Here is a 25,948-nt window from a genome sequence, read left to right on the forward strand (position 1 = left end):
AGATGTGGTGACATCAACGGCGTTGGCCAAGATGCCACCTTGATCCCGATGTGAAAACCGGTATCGCTAAAATATTGTCCACCATCCGTGGAAGCAAAAAACTTTGCTCTGGTCCAAGAACGAATAGACTCGGAGAGAGAGAGAGAGAGACGCCGACAAAGAGAAACCCTGTGATACAAGGACATGGAGAGACGCAGATCAAATCGAGAGACGTCAAGTAAATGTTTTATCGCTTAAACACGTGCTGCCTCTCCGGCACAAATCTGCCACCCAAAACGCCATCATCACATTCATACCACCATAAACGCAGCAATAGACAATTATATATGAATACGGAGATGCAGAGAAAAAAAATCAAGAACCAGAGACACATTCACAATCATGTATGTATGTCGAACTTCTTTCACACCGTACGTGGCCAACCATGCTCAGCGGAGGTGTGGGGGATGGACAGCAAATTAAACACAAAAATAAATTCTCAAGATGACAGGGAGACGCAGAAAACAATACGACGAGACAAAGAGAGAGAGAGAGAGAGACACGTCTAAAAAGGCAAATAGAGAGACACATAAATACATGTTTTTGAACTCATAGTGACCAAAGAGGCACCTACACATCCTGTTGATATCTGTAAGAGATTATTTTATTATTTGAATGCAATTGTGTTTAATTGCCGTTCTACTTCACTTGCATTGCACACTTTGTCTATGCAAGTTATTGTATCGATAATCTTTTTTTATATGGTTGTAACATTTTTTATATGTATTGCATGAGTCAAAGGAATTACTGTTTTGTTGTACTATCTCTGTATGTCAGGCCTCTATCACACTGCGCTGCTAACAGCCGTGGCCCCAGATATGCATTGCTAAGGATATTTGATGTCTCTGTGCGTTCTCACCCTGGTGGAAAAAAACCCAACCTTATGATGATGATTCTGATTATTAGTATTCGTATTACAATATCTTCCAGAAACCAAATCATGCTGCTCTCGGCAATATATGTGTATACCCTTCGTGTTTATGTTATTACCATTGTTAACAATCATGATCTATCCACCGCTGGATGGAGGCCTCCCCGACCCATCACCAATTTCTCACGGTCTCCTTCGATTAGTGCTGTTGGCTACGTATGGTGTGACAAAAGTTCAATGTATATACACTACATACCACCCCTCCGATTAGCGTGGTTGCCTACATACGGGGCGAAATACTGTAGCTTCAACGTACATACACACTGCACCTCCGATTAGCACAGTTGGCTATGTACGGTGCAACAGAAGTTCAACATAGATGCGAACATACATGATGGTGGTGATAGTGAAGTACCTGCATGGTGAGGAAGTTGGGGATGTTGACGTTGATGGTGGTGATGATTGTGATGATGATAATGATGTTGATGTTGCGGCCTTCTGGAAACGCTCTTCCTTCCGATATTAGGAAGCCACTGGAGCTATCCACCTTGAAATAATCTCGATTGAAGACTAATTTATTTGGAACTGATTCATGTATGTAGTGTGTTGTCCTTGCCCCTCGCACCTCCGATTCGCATGGCTGGCAACGTACGGTGTGAAAGAAGTTCAACGTACATACGTACAACAAAGCATCTGGCTCCTTCGCGGGAGACGATTTCATTGCTCTATCTCCGCGCATCCTGTCGGGCGCGAAACCGCTCCTTTGGCTGCCACCCCTTCGTGCTGTCTCGAGCTCCTAGCCGCGACGCGTCCCAAACGATGAGCCCATTTGAGAATCAGAATCTTGATTTTTTTTTCATACTGCAGGAATCCGGTGAGCTTTGAAGGCTTTTTTTCCACAGATGTCCTAAACCCTAAACTAAACAAAGGCCCACTGAGCTACATAACTCTTTTTTCAGAAGTGACCCGGTCACAAATAATAGCTCAGCAAAGTGTCCAGTAAGGGACACGAGGTCAGCAAGTTACAACAACAAAAAAAAACAATACAAAACACGGTAGGAGTGCATATTATAGGAAAGGTAAGCAAAGTAACATTGATTTTTATTTTTACTTTACCAGGAAAGGCCCGCTGATCTACAGAGCTCTTTCCCAGAAGCGACCTGGCCACAACTCATAGCTCAACAAAGTGGCTTATCACGTGGACATTTAGGGCAACCAAACACTCGATATTAGCTTTTTTGTCACGGTCAAAAATCACCTCTTTAACTCGCGCCCTCTCCCACAAACCCACCGCTTCCCCTCGCCGTCTCTAAGCGTAGCGGGGGAAAAAAATATTCACCTGAGAAGCTGGGATTCAATCTGTGAACCTTGAACTCCGTGGAAAACGCAAATGCCCCTTGCGACATCATGCAGCTGAAGGTTAAATTTACGTGAACACACACCATGATACGCAACGGTGTACACAATAAATACGTGTATACGCATCGCTACATAAATATGACCTCTCCCGACATTATGAATTGGAATCTTGCGTTAATGGAATTGGCTTTGGATGCACGTGTCAATATATATGCAAACGTTATTTTGCTTCCATTGGCAGTGTTGCACTGCGTTTTCAAGTTTCATTTATTAGGTAGAGCCCTGTGAGCCATGCGGCTCTTAAGTCGGGTGCAACCGCAACAAACAAAATATGCATCTACATTGCAGAAAACTATTGCACCACAACCAGACCAAAATAAAGCTACAAAAAACAATGTAACAACAGCAATCATAGGAACTGTGATTTTAAATTTAACAATAAAAGATATACATAACACGTATGACAAAACCTGCAGCCATGGCTGGCAGCACGACACTCCCAGTGTATGATGTGTGAGCGAGTCAGCGTATGATGTGTGAGTCAGTGTATGATGTGCGAGTCAGCGTATGATGATTGAGTCAGTATTAGATTGAGTGAGTGTGTGATGTGTGAGCAAATCAGCGGCAGTGTGAGTGAGTGTATGATGTGTGTGGGCCAGCACACGATGAGTGAACCTGTGTATGATGAGTGAATGGGTCAGTGGTCGTGCGAGTGTATGATGTGTGAGTAAGTAAGCGCATGATGAGCGAGTCAGTGCATGATGTGTGAGTGAGTAAGCGCATGATGAGCGAGTCAGTGCATGATGTGTAAGTGAGTCAGTGCATGGTGTGAGTGAGTCAGTGCATGATGTGTGAGTCAGTGCATGATGTGTGAGTGAGTCAGTGCATGGTGTGTGAGTGAGTCAGTGTATGATGTGAGTGAGTCAGTGCATGGTGTGAGTGAGTCAGTGTATGATGTGCGAGTGTATGATGTGTGAGTGAGTAAGCGCATGATGAGCGAGTCAGTGCATGATATGTGAGTGAGTCAGTGCATGGTGTGTGAGTGAGTCAGTGCATGATGTGTGAGTCAGTGCATGATGTGTGAGTGAGTCAGTGCATGGTGTGTGACTGAGTCAGTGTATGATGTGAGTGAGTCAGTGCATGGTGTGAGTGAGTCAGTGTATGATGTGTGAGTCAGTGCATGATGTGTGAGTGAGTCAGTGTATGATGTGTGAGTGAGTCAGTGCATGATGTGTGAGTGAGTCAGTCTATGATGTGTGAGGAAGTCAGTGTCGGTTCCCTCTGCTCGCGCCGTCGCCCCCCCCCCCCGACTCTGTCGCCCCCCCCCCGGCTCCGTCGCCCCCCCCACCCCACTTCCTTGCGAGAATGCACGAGTGAGGCTGAGACGTCTCCTTTTTGCCCTGCTTTATAATCAGCGCACGTGGCTCTGAATGATGGATTCATGTTTCTCATTCCCCACTACTTGTATCGCTGCATGTACATATGCGTGTATGTGTGGTGTGTGTGTATGTATGCATGAATGCTTGCATGTATCTTTGCATGTGTATGTGTGTGCATGTGATGGTGGGGGAGTGGGGAGCGGCAGTGTATTGGTCCGCGCACTACGCTCTGAACCCGGTGTCCCGAGTTCAATTCCCGCTTAAGACCAATAACAGTATCGAGTATTTGAACTAGTCCCAGGTTTCCCCTTAGGTCGATGCAGCCTTAATTTAGTAACTGGTGCGATGCGTAAATATCTACACTTAAGAGACAAAGGCAGCCGGGCATAGTGTTGGGCACCCACTCACTTGTGCATCGTGCTTGTCCTTTAATGATAATCACTAACAGCACTTCCCCCAACACCATGTTTAGGTTATACGGGGCATCTTTGTCAACATGGCCGTGTGGTGCAGCGGGGAGTGCAGAGGGTAGCATGCAACGTTATGGTGGCCACATGAACGTTTGGAGGAATGAAAATCATAGGATAAGATCGTCATACCACCAAGTGTGAGTGTAGTTTTATTGACCTAATTCAACCAGCTGCATATGGATAATTATAATTACTCCATAATGGATAATGAGGTGGCTGAGTGGCTCAATAGTGAGAGAGTTGAACTGTCAACACCGAAATCCTGGGTTGGGATCCGGGTTTCACCGGCTTGTGGTTAGAAGCAATTCGCCAAAGCAGCGCTTTGATGGTATGTGCTTGGTCAACAGTGACAGCACACACAAAAAAACATTGTCTTAAAATTGCTTTTCAGCTTTGATTTTTCTAAATTCCAAATCCCAAAGTTCTTATCTAATTATATTTATAGAGCGCCTCAGCTCAAGGAGCTTTACACAGTTTAAAAAAGCGGTAACAACAATCAAGTGATTTAGATGGCAAGGGCAGTGCAAGGGCTGAGGAATGCGTGACCTTAACAGAGGACACACATGGGGGGGGGGGAGGGGTCACTGAACTGCAGGGGAGGGTCGGGACGGAGTGGAGGGGCGACGGGAGGGAAGAGGAAGGGAACGCTCTCAGATGCGGTCCATTCCAGGTGGATAATTTAGCCGTGACCCCAGTAAGCCCGACACGAGACCTCTGCACGGAGATGGAGGCTGGGCAAATTCTGATGGTGAGGCCCATACTGTTCTCCGTACCTGGTCCATCTCACCACACATTGCATTTTTTGGAGTCGTTGGTCATAGAATAAACACTGCTGGATGTACTATTACTAAGATTTAATTTTTACCAGGTAAGGCTCACTCAGCTATATAGCTCTTTTTCAGAAGCGACCTAGGCCATAAATGATGGCTCAGCGAAGTGGCTTATCACGTGGAAATGTATAGCAGCCAAATACTCTAAACGCGTGTTTTTAAATGTGGAGGGAAAAACCGGAAGACCCGCAGAAAAATCCACGCGACCACGGGGAGAGACAGACACATGCGACGTCCAAATACATACAGCATGCGTCAGGGTTGGGATTGAACCTACGACCTCCTCTGTACACCAGGGGGTTTTCGTGGCCGTCACAGAGGGCACATGTGGGAGTCAAGCTATCGGGGAGGGATGGGGCGGAGTGGAGGGGCGAGGGGACGGAAGAGGAAGGGAATGCTTTCTGATGCGGTCCATTCCTTCAAAATTAGAATGTTTACTCATACTGGAGGAATCTGATGAGCTATAAAGCTCTGATGTCCAGTAGGGGCAGGTCAGAACATCACAACAAATTGTACAAAACACACGATACGAATGCAAAGTATAGGAAAGGCTCGGCTGCCACTCTCCTCAGTCTCAGCCACCGTCCCTTCTATTAAACGAAACTATTTTTATTTTACCAAGTAAAGCCAACTAAGCTATACAACTTTTTTTTTCATCCGAAGCGACCTGGCCACAAATTATAGCTGAACCAAGTGGCTTATCACGTGGAAACTGATTGCAGCCAAATACTCAAAACGGTCGTTGATTCTAAATGTGGAGGGAAAACCCGCAGGACCAGGAGAAAAAAATATCCACGTGACCATGAGGAGGTAGACACACAAACTCCAAATTTACAGCAGGCATCAGGGTCGGGATCGAACCCACAATCGCCTGTATACCAGGCGAGGCAGTTAAGATCTCGTCACCGTAGCCATGTCATGGTCTGACCCAAGCCCAATTACTTTTCATAACGGTTTGAATGATGGCTTTAACCCTGCGTGTGTTCTATCATTGACGCGTCTCTCTTTCTGTCTCAGTGCAATTCCAACCTTGCATCTCTCAGTGCTCTCTTTATGCATTTGTTTGCAATATTCATTAAACATAAAATTATCGTAAATGACCATGTTCATGCACCATGTCACAGCAGGTTTGGTTCAGACACATGGTCAATGATCTAAACAGAAATGGACCTGAAATGTTTTATTTTCTTTTAAATGTGTCTCACTTCGCATTTGATTGCAAGGCCAATATATTGGTTGGCAGGAAACGCACAACTTTCCCTGTGTGCGAGAGAGGGTAAAACACAGTCATAAACAAACTCGTCGTTTAAATTGGCCGCCTGCCCATCAATGGATAATGGTCCATGTCAAACATGCCTGGAAGTTAAAATGAGAAAACGAATAAACAAGGGATTGAATTGAATTAAAAACTAAATTCCAACAATAAACGTGGTCAATTTGAGTGAGGGATTGTTTGCACACTCTCTGTCAAACTGCCAAACTGTCGAGCAAAACAAATAAATTACATTGCACTGGTGAGCCTCATTATCAACACAAATGCCCGTGCTCAACACACAATCTTTGTCACTTGTTATCTCTGCAGAATGAAGTAGAACTGTACGTATACATAGAACATTTTTTCAACGAAGTGGGACCCATATATTAATGGTGGATAATTGCCTATAACTGCGTGCACTTCACCAGCATTGACTCAAGTCAGCCTGACTGCTGATGAGACATTGTATGTCGAAGCCAGTCCAGGGTTTTCCTTGAACTAAATTTAATTTCGACTGAAATTTTACCAGAAGACCATCGGGTCAATGGGTTGGATAATAAATACATTGATTTGTGTAAGTGGAGAGACAGATTTGCGAAGGAGACTTATTTTATGCTTATCTATTTTGTCATGTATATATCTATACGTAGCGGACACTCTATTCACTAACACAGCGAGTCAGGTGGTAAGGGTTCCATTCCATCCTTCATACACGGTTTTCTCATCTTCATCCACAGCTCTCCCCCCCACTGCTCCGACGTCCCCTCTTATCCCCAATGTCCCCTCTTCCATTCCCTCCCCATCCCCGTCTCCTCATCTCCAGCCACCAATCACAGATCGTCACACCTCGGACAGTGTCTCCTCATCTCCAGCCACCAATCACAACATCGTCAGATCACGGGACCACGTCTCCTCATCTCCAGCCACCAATCACAACATCGTCACATCGTCACATCACGGGGTTACTCCAGGTCAACTCAGTGCTTGGATTGACGTCAGCGTGTATGGGGTGAGGAATGCTGATATTGTCGTGACCGTTATGGAGAACCGTTACATATATAAGAACACACACACATATACATCGAGTTGGCTGGGTGGAGCAGATATCTATTACGCTACCATGTCGGAGCACTGAACCAGCAACACTGACCTCCTGGATCTGAACGTGGCCAGCCACTCGTGATAAAGTTCTCAAAGCCAGCGGTTTGAGATGAAGATTTTGGAATACTTACCTACATTGTGCGACTACCCATATGACAAATCAAGTTTGATGAATGAGTGTGCGGCGCTTTTCAGAAGCAATTTGAGCAAAAGTTCAGGGCCCAAAGTAGCTCGATGAGCCCTGGATTCATATATATAAACTAATTTTAATCTAAATCCAGAACCTAAAGAACACAAAAAAAGATGATAATTATAAGAAGTCACAGCTCATCGAGACGCTAACCTTCCTCAAAAGATGCCTCCCCCCCCTTAACCTGTACATAATCTCGTGTGTCCCAGAGCTGTTCACTTGATACAACTAATTTTGCTGTGTCTGTTCCACCTGAAGACGGAAGCTTGCGTTGCCTCCGAAACGTCGTAATTGAATTTAGTTGCTTTCATTTATTTGATTTTACCTACGTGACTTTAGCGAACAAACCAAAGAGTATGAGTCTTTCATGTAATGTTTCACACAACTGTGATATAATTGAGTTATGTAGCCTGTGCAGCGTGTAATATTTCCAGTCACGTGAAATAACCAGAAATAATTGCTGCTCATGGCCCCAGTGGGCTGCATCACTCCTGCAACTCGTGCTCATCGCTTGGAGATCCCGTTTTGCGAACAGATTGTTTGTTGACAACTTGATTGCAACGTCGGGCTCGCGGTTTTGTTATCGTTTTAATTGGTGTCATTCACTGATGGGTGGAGTTCTCCACGTGCATTTGTAGTTATGGGGGTTTCTTGAGCATATTTGAGCATGCTGATTAGTGCGGGTTGGTGAATTTGCGGTGGGGGGGGGATGGGGGGCGGAGGCGAGGGGGTCCAGAACCGGTTCAGATATCACTCATAGCTGATGTGAGCCAAAGCTGGGAATTAAACTCAGGTCACCGGGGTTTATCGCGCAATGCGCTAATCACCGTACCACTGCTCCACCCCAGTGTAAAGGTATATGAGATTGTCATTTTTGAAAGACAATACATTTAGTTGTGGATTCACAACTAGGTATCGGTATCGTGAGTGTAAGGATTTATTTTAATCGACGGATTGATGAATCATTAAAAGCTTATATTATAAACCGCTGCCTCTCCTGTCACAAACAATTAAACTTGAATACATTCCGATTTGAAGCTTTCGTGACTGCAAGGATTCATCTTCTTGTTCTTTCTCATTCTACGTGACTTTACCGAAAGAACCAAGAAGTTGAATACAATCGTCAAAATCATTGCTTGCCACACCTGGGGAGAACGTGACCACAACAACCTTCTCTGTGGATGTGGCCAGCGACAGACCGTGTGGCACATTGTTGACAAGTGGCCCTTGACTGGACTCTGAGGCGGTGGACTCAGGGCCCTAACCCTGACTGGACTCTGAGACGGTGGACTCAGGGCCCTGACCCTGACTGGACTCTGAGACGGTGGACTCAGGGCCCTGACCCTGACTGGACTCTGAGATGGTGGACTCAGGGCCCTAACCCTGACTGGACTCTAAGACGGTGGACACAGGGCCCTGACCCTGACTGGACTCTGAGACAGTGGACTCAGGGCCCTGACCCTGACTGGACTCTGAGACGGTGGACTCAGGGCCCTGACCCTTGACTGGACTCTGAGACGGTGGACTCAGGGCCCTGACCTTGACTGGACTCTGAGACAGTGGACTCAGGGTCCTAACCCTGACTGGACTCTAAGACGGTGGACTCAGGGCCCTGACCCTGACTGGACTCTGAGACGGTGGACTCAGGGCCCTGACCCTGACTGGACTCTAAGACGGTGGACTCAGGGCCCTAACCTTGACTGGACTCTGAGACGGTGGACTCAGGGCCCTGACCCTGATGAGACTCTGAGACGGTGGACTCAGGGCCCTAACCCTGACTGGACTCTGAGACGGTGGACTCAGGGCCCTAACCCTGACTGGACTCTGAGACAGTGGACTCAGGGCCTTAACCCTGACTGGACTCTGAGACGGTGGACTCAGGGCCCTGACCCTGACTGGACTTTAAGACGGTGGACTCAGCGCCCTAACCCTGACTGGACTCTAAGACGGTGGACTCAGGGTCCTAAACCTGACTGGACTCTGAGACGGTGGACTCAGGGCCCTGACCCTGACCAGACTCTGAGACGGTGGACTCAGGGCCCTAACCCTTACTGGACTCTGAGACAGTGGACTCAGGGCCCTAACCCTGACTGGACTCTAAGACGGTGGACTCAGGGCCCTGACCCTGACTGGACTCTAAGACGGTGGACTCAGGGCCCTAACCCTGACTGGACTCTAAGACGGTGGACTCAGGGCCCTAACCCTGACTGGACTCTAAGACGTTGGACTCAGGGCCCTAACCCTTACTGGACTCTGAGACAGTGGACTCAGGGTCCTAACCCTGACCGGACTCTAAGACGGTGGACTCAGGGCCCTGACCCTGACTGGACTCTGAGACGGTGGACTCAGGGCCCTAACCCTTGACTGGACTCTGAGACGGTGGACTCAGGGCCCTGACCCTGATGAGACTCTGAGATGGTGGACTCAGGGCCCTGACCCTGACTGGACTCTAAGACGGTGGACTCAGGGCCCTAACCCTGACTGGACTCTGAGACGGTGGACTCAGGGCCCTAACCCTGACTGGACTCTGAGATGGTGGACTCAGGGCCCTAACCCTGACTGGACTCTGAGATGGTGGACTCAGGGCCCTGACCCTGACTGGACTCTGAGACGGTGGACTCAGGGCCCTGACCCTTACTGGACTCTGAGATGGTGGACTCAGGGCCCTAACCCTGACTGGACTCTAAGACGGTGGACTCAGGGCCCTAACCCTGACTGGACTCTGAGACAGTGGACTCAGGGCCCTAATCCTGACTGGACTCTAAGACGGTGGACTCAGGGCCCTAACCCTGACTGGACTCTAAGACGGTGGACTCAGGGCCCTGACCCTGACTGGACTCTGAGACGGTGGACTCAGGGCCCTGACCCTGACTGGACTCTGAGACGGTGGACTCAGGGCCCTAACCCTGACTGGACTCTGAGACGGTGGACTCAGGGCCCTAACCCTGACTGGACTCTAAGACGGTGGACTCAGGGCCCTAACCCTGACCGGACTCTGAGACGGTGGACTCAGGGCACTAACCCTTACTGGACTCTGAGACGGTGGACTCAGGGCCCTGACTGGACTCTGAGACGGTGGACTCAGGGCCCTGACCCTGACCAGACTCTGAGACGGTGGACTCAGGGCCCTAACCCTGACTGGACTCTAAGACGGTGGACTCAGGGCCCTGACCCTGACTGGACTCTGAGACAGTGGACTCAGGGTCCTGACCCTGACTGGACTCTGAGACGGTGGACTCAGGGCCCTAACCCTGACTGGACTCTGAGGCGGTGGACTCAGGGCCCTGACCCTGACTGGACTCTGAGACGGTGGACTCAGGGCCCTGACCCTGACTAGACTCTGAGGCGGTGGACTCTGGGCACTACCTCCATGCTGTAGCCTGGTTCTCTAAGACGAGCAGACGATGATAATAAAAAATACAAAAATGTCCTGAAGATGAACATTTATATAATGGGTGACTTTTTGATCATGGACAAAATCTGGAGAATTTCTGAAATTTCGCCTACTACATATGTTGTACTTATGAGGGCAGTGTAATTGGGGAAAGTGAGGTTTTTTTGTAAATTGTTGCTGTGCACCAATGCAAACGCAGCATTACAAAAAGTGTAAACTTTACTTGAAGTTCACTGTTTACAAATAAATATATGTATGACCATAACACAATTATCTGAAGTAGTTATATATGTCACGTATTACAAAACAAGTATTTTGTTTGGTGAGGTTATTATTTTCTTCTAACTTATGAATTGGAAAGCCCATGTGGAAAGCAGGCACAGGCAATACTGCCTGAAGGTAAAGCTACGCCACATTATAAAGTAATCATTGCCCACACAGTTCAGAATGCCAAAAGCAAAACCGACAAGAGCAGAACAATATTTAAATGAACGAAGAAACCAACACCCACTTTGAACCTTGGCTGAATCTGAAGATCGAGATGTCTATGCAAGAACATCCTATTGTTCTGTTTATCGGCCGCCGCGATGGCGATATGTTAACTCCCTCTCTTGGTATGCAGGAGGTCGTAGTTTCGCTCTCGACCCTGACGCTTGTATATTTAGAATTTGCATGTCTCTGTCCCCGTGGTCACGTGGAGTTTTCTCCATGTCCTCTGGTTTTTCCTTTCATATTTAGAAACATGCGTTTAGCGTATTTGGCTGCTACAAATGTCCACATGATGAGCCACTTCGTTGAGCTACCATTTGTGGCTAGGTCAGCTCAGAAAAAGAAGCGAATAGCTGAGTGGGCCTTAACTAGTTACGTAAAATAAAATACATGCATATTATTACTCTTCTTACCCTAAATTCCAGATGCTCAAGACTCTTTTTAAAGGAGGGTCCTGCCATGTTTTCGTGGTCAGGGACAATGGATTATTGGTCTGATTCTTACAGCCACGGTAAATTTCTGACCCTCGGTTTAATACTAGAGAAAACATATATATATATTCGTCTATTGACCGGTGGAAACATTTCTCGAAAACTGGTCTCTGTCATATGCAGACTTGTGTATAACCCAGGCTGCATGGGGCCAACCTCACTCACAGAGAGGCTTGAGCACAGCTTGCCACAAGTGAATAAATAAAGACGGAATGACCCGCGCGCACACACGAGCATGAGCGACCGAAAGCACCATAAATCTGTCGCGAATTCCAAGGCAGCCTCTCTACAGCGCAACATAGTCGGCGTGCAGAATATTAACTAAATGCTGAAAAACACATCCCGCACGCACACATGCACGCGCTCCTGAAATTTACCGAATATGCACCTGCCGGGGGGCCGGCCATGCACGATGTAATTTAATCTGCCGCTACACGCGTTCAGCATAGAGGTGACTAAGTACTGCCGTGAGGCAACATTTCACCATCGTCGCGATCGCCATCGGCCATGGTCAATCCACTGTTGGATGAGGGCCTCTGCCAACCAGTTCCGCTGCACCTCCGCTTAGCAGGGTTGGCTAACGTACTGTCTGAAAGAAGTTCAATATACAGCACGTACTTACATCGCTCTAGATCCATCGAGGTCATAATCGACCTGGTATCTGCACGTGGAATTATTTTTTTCCGCTAAAATTATTTAATGGCTCCATCTTCTGAGTGGTTCCCCCCCTCCTCGTTCTCAGAAGCAGCTCCATCCATTTACAACTGCGCCAGCCCTTACACTTGACCAGTGATTCTCTAGTCCACCAGTTCCCTAAGGCCACTGGTTCTTTAGTCCACCAGTTCTCTAGGCCAATGGTTCTCTAGTCCAGTAGTTCTCTAGTCCAGTGATTCTCTAGTCCATTGGTTCTCTAGTCCAGTGGTTCTCTAGTCCAGTGGTTCTCTAGTCCAGTGATTCTCTAGTCCAGTGGTTCTCTAGTCCAGTGGTTCTCTAGTCCAGTGGTTCTCTAGTCCAGTGGTTCTCTAGTCCATTGGTTTTCTAGTCCAGTGTTTCTCTAGTCCAGTGGTTCTCTAGTCCAGTGGTTCTCTAGTCCAGTGGTTCTCTAGTCCAGTGGTTCTCTAGTCCAGTGGTTCTCTAGTCCATTGGTTTTCTAGTCCTGTGGTTCTCTAGTCCAGTGGTTCTCTAACCCAGTGGTTCTCTGGTCCAGTGGTTCTCTAGTCCAGTGGTTCTCTAGTCCAGTGGTTCTCTAGTCCAGTGGTTCTCTAGTCCAGTGATTCTCTAGTCCAGTGGGTCTCTAGTACAGGGGTTCTCTAGTCCAGTGGTTCTCTAGCCAAGTGGTTCTCAGATTGTAGTCCCCGGTACCACCAGGTGGTCTGCAGTGGCTGTGATGCAAATGCGGGTTGTTCCGGAAATGACGACAACGTGTATTATTCCTCTTGTTTCAGGCGTTAGGTTATAATTTACTCATGATATAATTATAACAAAAAACTAATGTGAGGTAAACTGCCTTCCTTAAACTACTCTAAAGTTAACATCTAAATGCCCCCTTACTCCCGCTCACCTCCCCCCCCCCCCCCCAATAACAAAAACCCTTAATAGCAGCATAAAAAAAAGTTTTTTAATGTTCCAGTAATATGAATAATTTTGCAAGATTGTTATTCAGAGAGAAAGAGAGAGGCGAATTCGTTTCGTCACCAGCGGTGGCGTGGTCCGCCGAAACGTTTGCATTGGCTGAGTGGTGCACAAGCCAAACAAACTTTGAGAACCACTGAATGAGGCCATCGGCCTTCATTTCCTGCGAAGAGTGCATCTTGCCCAAGGGCCAATTGCCGCATTTATTGTATTGAATTTACAGTTGGGAACGACGCCATCAACCCTGCGTATGTACCCGTAGACAGATGTTCCACTCGCTGTCTCTCAGCAGGTGTAATACGTTGAAGAAAAAACATATTTAGCCCGTGAACAAAAGTAACGCGATCATCTGCCGCAAACTCTTGCCATGATTACATTTCTTCCCTGCAACCGCTTACTCCCAGCTCAGAGCCGTCGTTATAAAAGATAGGAGAGAGTGACTCTTTGTTTTTTTCGGTAAAGTCACGTAGAAATAAGAAATAATAAAAAAAATTACATAATATTTATTATTTCTTATTTCTACGTGACTTTACAAAAAAAAAACAAAGAGCAATTCCTGCAGTCACGAAAGCGCCAAATCAAGGAGAGAGTGAGTTGAAATGAACGAAGAATTTACGATTTAATGATGAAAGCACGTGGCAAGAGCCACACCTAGGTTCGCTCATCTTGAGAATATCGCTTGGTGCTTGCAGGCGCAGCTGTGGGGGCATTCGCGATGGTGTGTGGTGTGCCTTGCCCACAAACGCGTAGCGCAAGCTACAGATATTCGCGTCCAGTACATTGCATAATCTTGATTTGAAGCTTTCGTGACTGCAGGAATTCATAATCTTTGGTTCTCTCGGTAAAGTCACGTAGGTAGAAAAATAAGAGATCACGACGTTCCGATCGCAACACAAGCAATCGTCATCAGGTGGGACAACCACAGCGAGAAAAAAATGCTGAAGTAGGCAGTGGTTGTGCTGTGGTTGTTCCACCTGATGACGATTGCTTGCGTTGCGATCGAAACGTCGTGACCTATTATTTTTCTACCCACGTGACTTTACATTGCATAATGTTGCGTGCATTGCATCATTTTACGTACATTGTACAATGCGTATAATTAAACCGAGGTTTTAGAGATGCATAGACTCATAGACATAGAGACCCGCAGACTTACACAGAGACTGGATTGTGATTCAAACGGGTTGCCAAGTGTTGTGTGTTCATGGTCTAATTCCAATCACCAATGACTGCACAAAACAGACGATTGGATACACATTTCCTTGCGCTCAGCTTGGTAAAAGTCCTAGCTCTGAATTACAAACATTTTAATTTGATTGACATGTCATGAATACTCGTAGCAGGGCATGTGAAATGTGTGCCTCTCGTGTGAATGAAGAGGTTTTTTTTATTAAGTGACATCGGAAGTACTTCTATATCATCATCTTCCAAGTGTTATTCTGCACCACATGACGATGCTTCTGCTGCTAGCTCGCATAGTTGTAGAGCAAAAATGTCATAATCTCATCCACCCTTAATTATTTATTTGCTGGCCCTTTGGCAGTCTGGGTATCTGGGTCTACCCTCAGCAAACTGCGATTTAGTGGCAGTGTGGGGGGGGGGGGGGGGTGAATAATTAACAAAAACATTTTGAAGATAAAAAAATATTTAACGAACAGAGAAGACAAAAATCGATGGCTTTGAGTCACGTCGTACATTTTAAAAATTCATACGAGTTAACTTAAAGAAAAAAATTATATAAAGTATTCCACAGCACTACGGCATCCCAAGGTACCCCACTTAGCAATTCAAGTTGCATGCACAGTCAATTTTACCAATATGACTTTTCTCATTCTCAATGACGCCTGACAATTTGCCCCATCTTCGTGAAGGCCCGGGGAGTGAATTATTGACGTTGTTTTGTTCGCCTTCAGTGTCCTCGGGGGTAAAAGTTACTTGCCGATTTCCATAGACCCTCGCGAAATAAATGGAAAACAGATCTCGATTAAACGCAAACTCAACGCGGTCGCCAATAGCGCTCCCCGAAAAAGATAAATAAATATATAACAGGCACCATTTTGGGCACAGACTCCCTTAAGGCATAGATGAAGAGATATGTCGGTGAGTAAGCCCGAGTGCGTTGTAGTTGGAGACTGCCACTATGCACCATACACAGGCCACATTAGTGCCAGATAACAGCCACGTTCGCGACTGTGGTCTGAAGCCATGAACCCTACCCATGGTAGAATCGGTAGTTCAATTTTACAACCGGACGACCTGGAGGAAAATACTCGCGACCACCAGAGAGAGAGAGAGAGACATGCAAACTCCAAATATACAGGCGCCGGGATCTAATCCACGACCTCCTGCACACAGAGAGGCTACTTCGTCAGTAGCCTATCTGTGGAAAATGTCCAGCTCCACCGTTTCATGAGTGGTGGGGCAATTGCGGGAGAGTGGGGACTGAGGGGGGGATTGGAGGGGGGTATGGTGGAGCATGAGGGTGGGAGAAGGGGAGTGATGGGGCCCCGTAGCATCGTGGGCGTCTAGGGGCGGGCTTACTCAGCCGCCCCCCCCCTCCCTTCTAAATGCCTAAAGTGAAGTAAAAAAATCGGTGCAATATGTCCTCACACACGTACGGGGGAGGTGAGAGCTAGGGCAGAATGCATGATAGACGCGAGCACATTATATCGTTTCAAATATTTAGCTTTTAGCAAAGTGGTTAAAATTGTGGTTTGTTTAACATTGACTGCGTCACATCCCCTGCCCCTAAAGGTCAGAGTTGTCAGTGAACGGAGCGTAGATGACTTGCGTTTCTCGATGAACGTAGCCAACCGTGCTAATCCCTGGGTCTATGTAGTTCTCTATGGGTCTGAGTGTCTGTGGATCTCTGTGGTTGTATGTATGTTGAACTCATTTCACCCCGTACGTAGTCAACCGTCCTAATCTGTGGGTCTTTGTGGGTCTCTATGGGTTTGCGTGTCTGTGAATCTCTGTGGTTGTATGTATGTTGAACTCATTTCACCCCGTACGTAGTCAACCGTCCTAATCTGTGGGTCTTTGTGGGTCTCTATGGGTCTGCGTGTCTGTGAATCTCTGTGGTTGTATGTATGTTGAACTTATTTCACACTGTACGTAGTCAACCGTGCTAATCTGTGGGTCTATATTGGTCTCTATGGGTCTGAGTGTCTGTGGATCTCTGTGGTTGTATGTATGTTGAACTTATTTCACACTGTACGTAGTCAACCGTGCTAATCTGTGGGTCTATATGGGTCTCTATGGGTCTGAGTGTCTGTGGATCTCTGTGGTTGTATGTATGTTGAACTTATTTCACTCCGTCCAAAGCCAACCGTCCTAATCTGTGGGTCTTTGTGGGTCTCTATGGGTCTGCGTGTCTGTGGATCTCTGTGGTTGTATGTATGTTGAACTTATTTCACCCCGTACGTAGTCAACCGTGCTAATCTGTGGGTCTATATGGGTCTCTATGGGTCTGAGTGTCTGTGGATATCTGTGGTTGTATGTATGTTGAACTAATTTCACTCCGTCCAAAGCCAACCGTCCTAATCTGTGGGTCTTTGTGGGTCTCTATGGGTCTGCGTGTCTGTGGAACTCTGTGGTTGTATGTATGTTGAACTCATTTCACACCCTACGTAGTCAACCGTGCTAATCTGTGGGTCTATATGGGTCTCTATGGGTCTGAGTGTCTGTGGATATCTGTGGTTGTATGTATGTTGAACTAATTTCACTCCGTCCAAAGCCAACCGTCCTAATCTGTGGGTCTTTGTGGGTCTCTATGGGTCTGCGTGTCTGTGGAACTCTGTGGTTGTATGTATGTTGAACTCATTTCACTCCCTATATAGTCAACCGTCCTAATCTGTGGGTCTATATGGGTCTCTATGGGTCTGAGTGTCTGTGGATATCTGTGGTTGTATGTATGTTGAACTAATTTCACTCCGTCCAAAGCCAACCGTCCTAATCTGTGGGTCTTTGTGGGTCTCTATGGGTCTGCGTGTCTGTGGATCTCTGTGGTTGTATGTATGTTGAACTTATTTCACCCCGTACGTAGTCAACCGTGCTAATCTGTGGGTCTATATGGGTCTCTATGGGTCTGAGTGTCTGTGGATCTTTGTCGTTGTATGTTTGTTGAACTTATTTCACTCCGTCCAAAGCCAACCGTCCTAATCTCTGGGTCTTTGTGGGTCTCTATGGGTCTGCGTGTCTGTGAATCTCTGTGGTTGTATGTATGTTTAACCTATTTCACACCGTACATAACCAACTATGCTAATCGGAGGTGCAGAGGAAGGACATCAAACTTAAAACAAAAATCAGTTAAAACATGAAATGCATCACGAATCCTCACACAGGGGCCATGCTAATTGTCTCTGTATCGTTCCACTTTTAATATCTGTACTACCGTATGTACTGTGCCTATATAAGGTGTAATTATAACCAGATTCACTCCTTTAATACTCAGCAATCATTAATGTAGAGACCGTGTATTTTTTTTTACTTGATGTTAGGTAACAAGGCAACCACGTAGACCGGCTTGGGACGTTTCTCCCTCCCCACTTGCTGGAACTCCCGTGCGTTGCTTGGGGCTTTTGACAATGACACAAAATGGTAAGACTCTTCAGCGCGTTACTCGCATCTGGGCTGATCCTCTCACCCCATTGTGGACTTTTGTTGCTCAGCTAGGAGCGCCGCGGTGGCGAGATGTTAACTACCTCGCCGTGTATACAGGAGGTCGTGGGTTCGATCACCAACCCCGATGCCTGTATATTTGGAGTCTGCATGTCTCTCTCCCCGTGGTCGCGTGGATTCTTTTCCATGTCCGCCGGTTTGTCCATCCACATTGAGAAACAGGCGTTTAGATTATTTGGTTGCTATACATTTCCACGCGATAAGCCACTTCGTTGAGCTATCATTTGTGGCCAGATCGCCTCTGAAAAAGAGCCGTATAGCTCAGTGGACCCTGCCTAGCAAAACAACATTAACAAACACTTTTGATTTAACTCCTCTCCTTTCTCTTGTCTGTCTCCACCTTTTCTGTCCTTCCTATGTGGTCCATTTCCCTTGTCTCTCCTGGTTCACAACCAGGGGAACCTACTTACAGCGGTCGATCGAACCTCTTGTGCCCTGGTTCTGTGCTCTCCGGAATTTTCCATGTTAGAAAATGATTAAAAAAACAATTTGGTAAAAAAAAATATCTTAAACACGGTCTGGTCTCGCTGAATCAGAATCTTTACTTATCCTGGAGAAATCCGATGATCTACAAAGCTCTTTATCACACACCTCCAGTCGGGGCAGGTCGGCAAGTTACAACAACAAACAATACCAAACAAACTATAGGCGTGCAAAGTATAGGAAAGGTGAGCAATACCCAGAAAATAAATAGACAAACATAAATAAAGTTTTAAAGTTTCAATTGCACAAGAAACACCAATTCCCAAGCATGGGCAAGGCAGCGAACCAACGGCTCTGAGGACCGTCTCTGGCACCAAGGGCTGCTGCACTGCTCTCTGCGAGAATGCTGATTCGTCGTCTCTCTCGACGCCGGCAGAGCAATCGGGAACCTTGGAGGGGTGCGAAGATCTTCCGATCGACTCCTCCGCCCCCCCACCCACCCCTCTCCAACCATTCATTGCGGCCAAGTAGGGCCATCACCTCTTTTTTTCTCCCTACAGACCAAGCATGTTTCTCAGTCAGCCCTGGTCATTCTTTATATCACTGGGCTACTTTACCCAGTAACATATCACGGAGTGTTGAGACTCTTTGACAGGCCCGTCCTACCGAGAGCTGATTTCGAAGTAGAGAGGTGATGTCGTTGCTGCTGCTGCTGCGTGATTCCAATTGGGACATTTTTATCAGCTACATTTTCAGTGTTTTGGGAGTGGATGGTCAATAACCGGTCACTTTGTGGGTTGGCATTTTTGCAATGAAAGGAAACGCGAGAATTCGGAGGAAACCAATGCCGAACAGGGGTCAGAATATAACGCAGACGCCAAACATAAATAAAAAAAAGAGTATGAATCCTTGCAGTCACGAAAGCTTCAAATCTAGAAAGCCAAACAGAAAGCCGCCCGAGTCGGGAAATCGAACCCAGGGATTTTCTCTGCGGCCTGTCAAAACTGTGCAGTCGACTGTGATAAAGTTCGACACAATAGCATCAGATATCGGTACAAATCGATTCCTGCCACCCGAACACGGATGCCATTTGCCACCACTCATTCAGGTGAAACCCGGACAGACTGCCGGAATGGTCCCTGCATCGCTGCCTAACATTGTGGAGGTCAACAGCGGGTTGCTTTTAGTATGCAGCGCCTTCAGGTGCTTAGATTCCAATTTTAAATCATCGCACGGTGGATTATATTCACAAAATCGCGTTATACGCACGGTTATCATGCTCATTAAAAAACGAAAATCGTCAAGGTGTTAACGTGCATGGGCGGCTCAGGCAGACCTCGCCTGCACCCACACCAGAGCTCCCACGTTCGGCCCAGCCTGACGAGCTCGTCCACAGACAGTTCACAAGCGCGAATAAGAAACATACAACAACTAAAAATCAACACATTCGTTGTTTGGTATTAGGAGGCCACTTGGAGCTATGCACTTTGAATGTAGATTGAAAACTCATTTCTTTAGAACTTCCTCTTGCGTTTAGCGTGCTGTCCTTCCCACGCACCTCCGACGAGCACGGTTGGCCACGTACGGTGCGAAAGAAGTTCAGCGTACGTACGTTTGACCATACTTCACCACGTTTTGTCAGTGCGGTGTTGGTGAAGAAGGAATGCCCAGGACCAATTCAGTCACTCTCCACCGTGGGAAGCCGTGGGCCAGCTATCGAACTCAGGTGGTCAGGGTCCATAGGGCAGTGATCTAGCCAGCCGTGGCCACCGATTGCTCCACTAACGAGCACCGTTTTTATCGAAATGCTGCCGATGAGGTCTACGATGTTGGTGATGATGCTGATGATCTTCTTTGGTTCTTTCGGTAAAGTCACGTAGAATGAGAATAAAATAATAAATTGATAAAATAAAATAACACAATAAAATTCTCACGACGTTTCGGCCACAACACAAGCGGCCTTCATCAGGTGAAGGGACGAGACTGTCTGGAGGACAGGTGAAGGGACGAGACTGTCTGGAGGACAGCGCTGTCCTCCAGACAGTCTCGTCCCTTCACCTGATGAAGGCCGTTTCTGTTGTGGCCGAAACGTCGTGAGAATTTTATTGTGTTATTTTATTTTATCAATTTATTATTTTATTCCCATTCTACGTGACTTCACCGAAAGAACCAAAGAAGATGAATCCTTGCAGTCACGAAAGCTTTAAATCGAGATGCTGATGATGGCGGCGACGAAGACGAGGGATATAACGATGAGGATGTAAGTGGTGATGGCACTAACGATCGTGATTGTATTTGCACAGTTCCAGCGCACAGATTTCCACTAACAAGTAAAAAAAAACCCTGCATATTAATCAATAACATTGTGGCTTTAAAAGGGAAAATATATATAATCGATGACGTTTTGGGCAACGGACTTTTTTTTTTATAGCATACGTACAACTTGCACGTGTCATGTGAAGGCTGACAAATTACCTGTTGTATTCTTGGTTCTTTCGGTAAAGTCACGTAGAAGAGAAATAATAAAATAATAAAAATTAAACAATGACACAAGCTTGTGTTGCAATCGAAACGTCGTGAGAATTGTATTGTTTTATTTTTATTATTTTATTATTTCCCTTCTACGTGACTTTACCGAAAGAACCAAGAATATGAATCCCTGCAGTCACGAAAGCTTTTAAACGAAATATTACCTGTTGTGTTTTGTTTGTTCATTTTCTTTTGAAGGCTCCCAGTGTTAGTGATGAATGTGTTGGGTTCTCCTGATAGGTTAGGAGGCAGGATGAGATGACCCCCCCGAATGTCACGCACACTTTGCCCCAACGCGTTTGGTAGTTTCATTAAAAAAAAAACTTTCCAAAGAAAATACCCGGTTACATTATTTTTGCGTAAATCACCGTTTCAAGCTGGACTGGTCCGTCCGCATCAGCGACCCGCGAAATATGTTCACACCCGGCACACAACATCCTCCATATAAATCTAGACACCTCTCCCTCTCTCTCGTCTGTGCCACCTACGACTCACATGCACGGCGCGAAAGAAGTTCAACATAAGTGCCACCTTACTTCGGTGGTGGGAAATTAAGGCGCGGTGCATTTTGTGTGGAGCGGACAACTTAATAGCTTGAGGCTGTTCCAAGCAAACAAATTTTCCCTTATTACCATCTGCCGCATCACTGCCTCGGAACGCATTCGGCATTACACCGGGCTCCTTTGCATCGTCAACGAACACGGACTTCCAAATCCCCCGAAGTCAATTTGAACACCGCGGAATGCCCGCGGTGATAAAGCTACTACAATTAAAGGAGACAAGACCTCTCCACTAATCCACGTTGACTCTATCTTCCTGGGTAAAATGCGCAGAGCGGAAATGTTTTATTTTCTTCTTCCCGTTGTTATCTGATTTGTCCGTCAATTGTGCTTGTGCCAAACCATTTAACATGATTAAGTACGCACCGATATAACTATTTTTTTTATAAACAATTTGTTTTCTCTGCGGTGGTTATCTATTGCAATGCATCAAATGCAATAAACAAAAAAAATTCTGCCTGCAGTGCTGTGATAATTGGATTTGCTTGGACCTGATAAATATCCCCCAAACATGCTCAAGGAAAAAGAAATCCCTCGGAGGCGAAAGGTTACCGCGTATAAATACTGTATACATACACTCCTGTATTTATAAATTGTTTATTCACACACACACACAGATACACGTGTGTGTGTGTGTGCGCGTCGATTGGAAAGTGCTGTAAGTGAAAACCCCGTCGGAAGAAGGCCAGGCACGGGCGCGTACGTGGGGGTGGCTGTGTTGGCCAGCAACCACACCCGACATGCCTTTGTCTCCCCGCATGTTGAGCACGGTTGGCTACGTACGGTACAAAAGACGTTCAACGTAGATACATACATAGGGGAGGCCCAGGACCGTATATGGTGGGGGGCACCGACGGGTGGGGGGCACCGAGGGGGGGGGCAAGACCCCCTTAAAACTGGGCACCTATTTATTAATTCATTTCCAGTCGTTTATAATAAAGGTTTTTTTTCCTGAGTTAATTGATCGTATGCGCCTGCGATTCTTAATATGGGGGACAATGCGAACCCAACTCCAACTGCGCTTTCCCGTTCCGCGGTATTTGCATATGGAGAAGCGATGCAAAGTATGCAAACCGAAATGATTGTTGAAGTTGGACAAGTCGCCCCCCTCGCCCACCCCCCGAAGTATAGAAGTTAAACTCCGCCTATAGTGGAGGGGGGGGTGTCCATGTACATAATTTATCTTATTACGTCATTGTGTTTTACATCTGTGAAATTGTAGTCGTGCTCTTGATGTTGTCTGCGTGCCGGCCGAGTCGCCCCCTGAACAACGGCTTCTTAGCTCTGTGCTTCTTCTTCTTAGCTCCGTGCTGCTGCTTCTTCTTAGCTCTGTGCTTCTTCTTAGCTCTGTGCTTCTTATTCTTAGCTCTGTGCTTCTTATTCTTAGCTCTGTGCTGCTTCTTCTTAGCTCTGTGCTTCTTCTTCTTAGCTCTGTGCTTCTTCTTCTTAGCTCTGTGCTTCTTATTCTTAGCTCTGTGCTTCTTCTTCTTCTTAGCTCTGTGCTTCTTCTTAGCTCTGTGCTTCTTATTCTTAGCTCTGTGCTTCTTATTCTTAGCTCTGTGCTTCTTCTTCTTAGCTCTGTGCTTCTTATTCTTAGCTCTGTGCTTCTTCTTCTTCTTAGCTCTGTGCTTCGTCTTCTTCTTAGCTCTGTGCTTCTTCTTCTTAGCTCTGTGCTTCTTATTCTTAGCTCTGTGCTTCTTCTTCTTAGCTCTGTGCTGCTTCTTCTTAGCTCTGTGCTTCTTCTTCTTAGCTCTGTGCTTCGTCTTCTTTTTAGCTCTGTGCTTCTTCTTCTTAGCTCTGTGCTTCTTCTTCTTAGCTCTGTGCTTCTTCTTCTTAGCTCTGTGCTGCTTCTTCTTAGCTCTGTGCTTCTTCTTCTTAGCTCTGTGCTGCTTCTTCTTCCTAGCTCTGTGCTGCTTCTTCTTAGCTCTGTGCTTCTTCTTCTTAGCTCTGTGCTGCTTCTTCTTAGCTCTGTGCTTCTTCTTCTTAGCTCTGTGCTTCGTCTTTGTTTTAGCTCTGTGCTTCTTCTTCTTAGCTCTGTGCTTCTTCTTCTTAGCTCTGTGCTTCTTCTTCTTAGCTCTGTGCTGCTTCTTCTTAGCTCTGTGCTTCTTCTTCTTAGCTCTGTGCTTCTTCTTCTTAGCTCTGTGCTTCTTCTTCTTAGCTCTGTGCTTCTTCTTCTTAGCTCTGTGCTTCTTCTTCTTAGCTCTGTGCTTCGTCTTCTTTTTAGCTCTGTGCTTCTTCTTCTTAGCTCTGTGCTTCTTCTTCTTAGCTTTGTGCTTCTTCTTCTTAGCTCTGTGCTGCTTCTTCTTAGCTCTGTGCTTCTTCTTCTTAGCTCTGTGCTGCTTCTTCTTCCTAGCTCTGTGCTGCTTCTTCTTAGCTCTGTGCTTCTTCTTCTTAGCTCTGTGCTGCTTCTTCTTAGCTCTGTGCTTCTTCTTCTTAGCTCTGTGCTTCTTCTGCTTATCTCTGTGCTGCTTCTTCTTAGCTCTGTGCTTCTTATTCTTAGCTCTGTGCTTCTTATTCTTAACTCTGTGCTTCTTCTTCTTCTTAGCTCTGTGCTTCTTCTTCTTAGCTCTGTGCTTCTTCTTCTTAGCTCTGTGCTGCTTCTTCTTAGCTCTGTGCTTCTTATTCTTAGCTCTGTGCTGCTTCTTCTTAGCTCTGTGCTTCTTCTTCTTCTTAGCTCTGTGCTGCTGCTTCTTAGCTCTGTGCTTCTTCTTCTTAGCTCTGTGCTTCTTCTTAGCTCTGTGCTTCTTATTCTTAGCTCTGTGCTTCTTCTTCTTCTTAGCTCTGTGCTGCTGCTTCTTAGCTCTGTGCTTCTTCTTCTTAGCTCTGTGCTGCTTCTTCTTAGCTCTGTGCTTCTTCTTCTTCTTAGCTCTGTGCTTCTTATTCTTAGCTCTGTGCTTCTTATTCTTAGCTCTGTGCTTCTTCTTCTTAGCTCTGTGCTTCTTATTCTTAGCTCTGTGCTTCTTATTCTTAGCTCTGTGCTGCTGCTTCTTCTTAGCTCTGTGCTTTCTTCTTAGCTCTGTGCTTCTTCTTCTTAGCTCTGTGCTTCTTCTTCTTCTTCTTAGCTCTGTGCTGCTTCTTCTTCTTAGCTCTGTGCTTCTTCTTCTTAGCTCTGTGCTTCTTCTTCTTCTTAGCTCTGTGCTGATTCTTCTTCTTAGCTCTGTGCTGCTTCTTCTTAGCTCTGTGCTTCTTAGCTCTGTGCTTCTTCTTCTTCTTAGCTCTCTGCTTCTTCTTCTTAGCTCTGTGCTTCTTATTCTTAACTCTGTGCTTTTCTTCTTCTTAGCTCTGTGCTTCTGCTTCTTTTTCTTCTTAGCTCTGTGCTGCTGCTTCTTCTTAGCCTGCGGTGCACGCTGTACTCCCTGCGGGTGCGAGATGCCCTTTCTGGGTGTGCGAGTCGCGGTCAGATTTGTTGTAGAAGGTAAAGCATCGAAAACACATTGTTTTTAAGCAGGGGCACGTTAGTACAACTGCTTTGTTTTTTTTATCAAACCCTACGTGTTCATTGACATTCTACATTTTTTTTAAAAAATTGGGAACCAAAGGGGTGCAAGGCTGCAGTGATGGTTAAGAATCACTCTCTTAGCTCAATGGACTCTACTCGGGAAATACACATTAATGATTCTATCACGTGCATTCTTTCTCGCATGCAATCTACGTGCCCAGGATGTAGACTGATTGCAACTGAAGTGTTGCGTACTCAAAATGCCTTTCACGTGGACAATGGAGCCTTCAAATCCGCTCATGTGCTGGGAGGATTCGTGCATCGCGTGACAGTGAGGATTGGCAACAGCTCTGGGGGGGGGGGGGGGGTGCTTCATCTAGCAGTGGATAGATACTGGCTGAAGATGATGATGATGAGGATGAGGATTTTTGCTGTCTTAACAGTAGCTGGTGTATTGCTTTTGGTTGCAACAATGGAATTTTGGATCGCAGTGTAACAAGTCTACGTTCATGTTCGTGTGTTTGGGGTTGAGCTACTTGAATGCAAAACTACACCTGCGTCGTCTACATATATTTAGATAAGCGGACAATACGTATCCTTCAAAATGGGGCTCTTCACAGATTGAATACAAATATGGGTAGAGACAGATTTCTGAAGGAGTAATACTGGCCGCTTATCTTTTGTTATTTTATATTCTCCACCACGACGGCTATGATGGTTTATTTATTTTGCGAGTGCACTGAAATCGGCGACCATTCAACGGGCGAGTTACTGCAGGTAAATGAATCCACCGCGGAGACGGAGCGATTAAATCAGC

At 46.3% G+C, this 25,948-nt stretch overlaps 1 pseudogene; it reads right to left on the reverse strand.

The window, feature by feature from the left end:
* Positions 1-17,809: 17,809 nt before the first annotated feature.
* On the reverse strand, positions 17,810-17,902 carry LOC116952013 (U6 spliceosomal RNA; annotated as a pseudogene).
* Between the last annotated feature and the right edge of the window lie 8,046 nt (positions 17,903-25,948).

Source organism: Petromyzon marinus, chromosome 44 (assembly GCF_048934315.1).
Source record: "Petromyzon marinus isolate PM22_M1 ecotype Great Lakes invasive population chromosome 44, UKy_Petmar_22M1.pri1.0, whole genome shotgun sequence".
Classification (NCBI taxonomy): domain Eukaryota; kingdom Metazoa; phylum Chordata; class Hyperoartia; order Petromyzontiformes; family Petromyzontidae; genus Petromyzon; species Petromyzon marinus.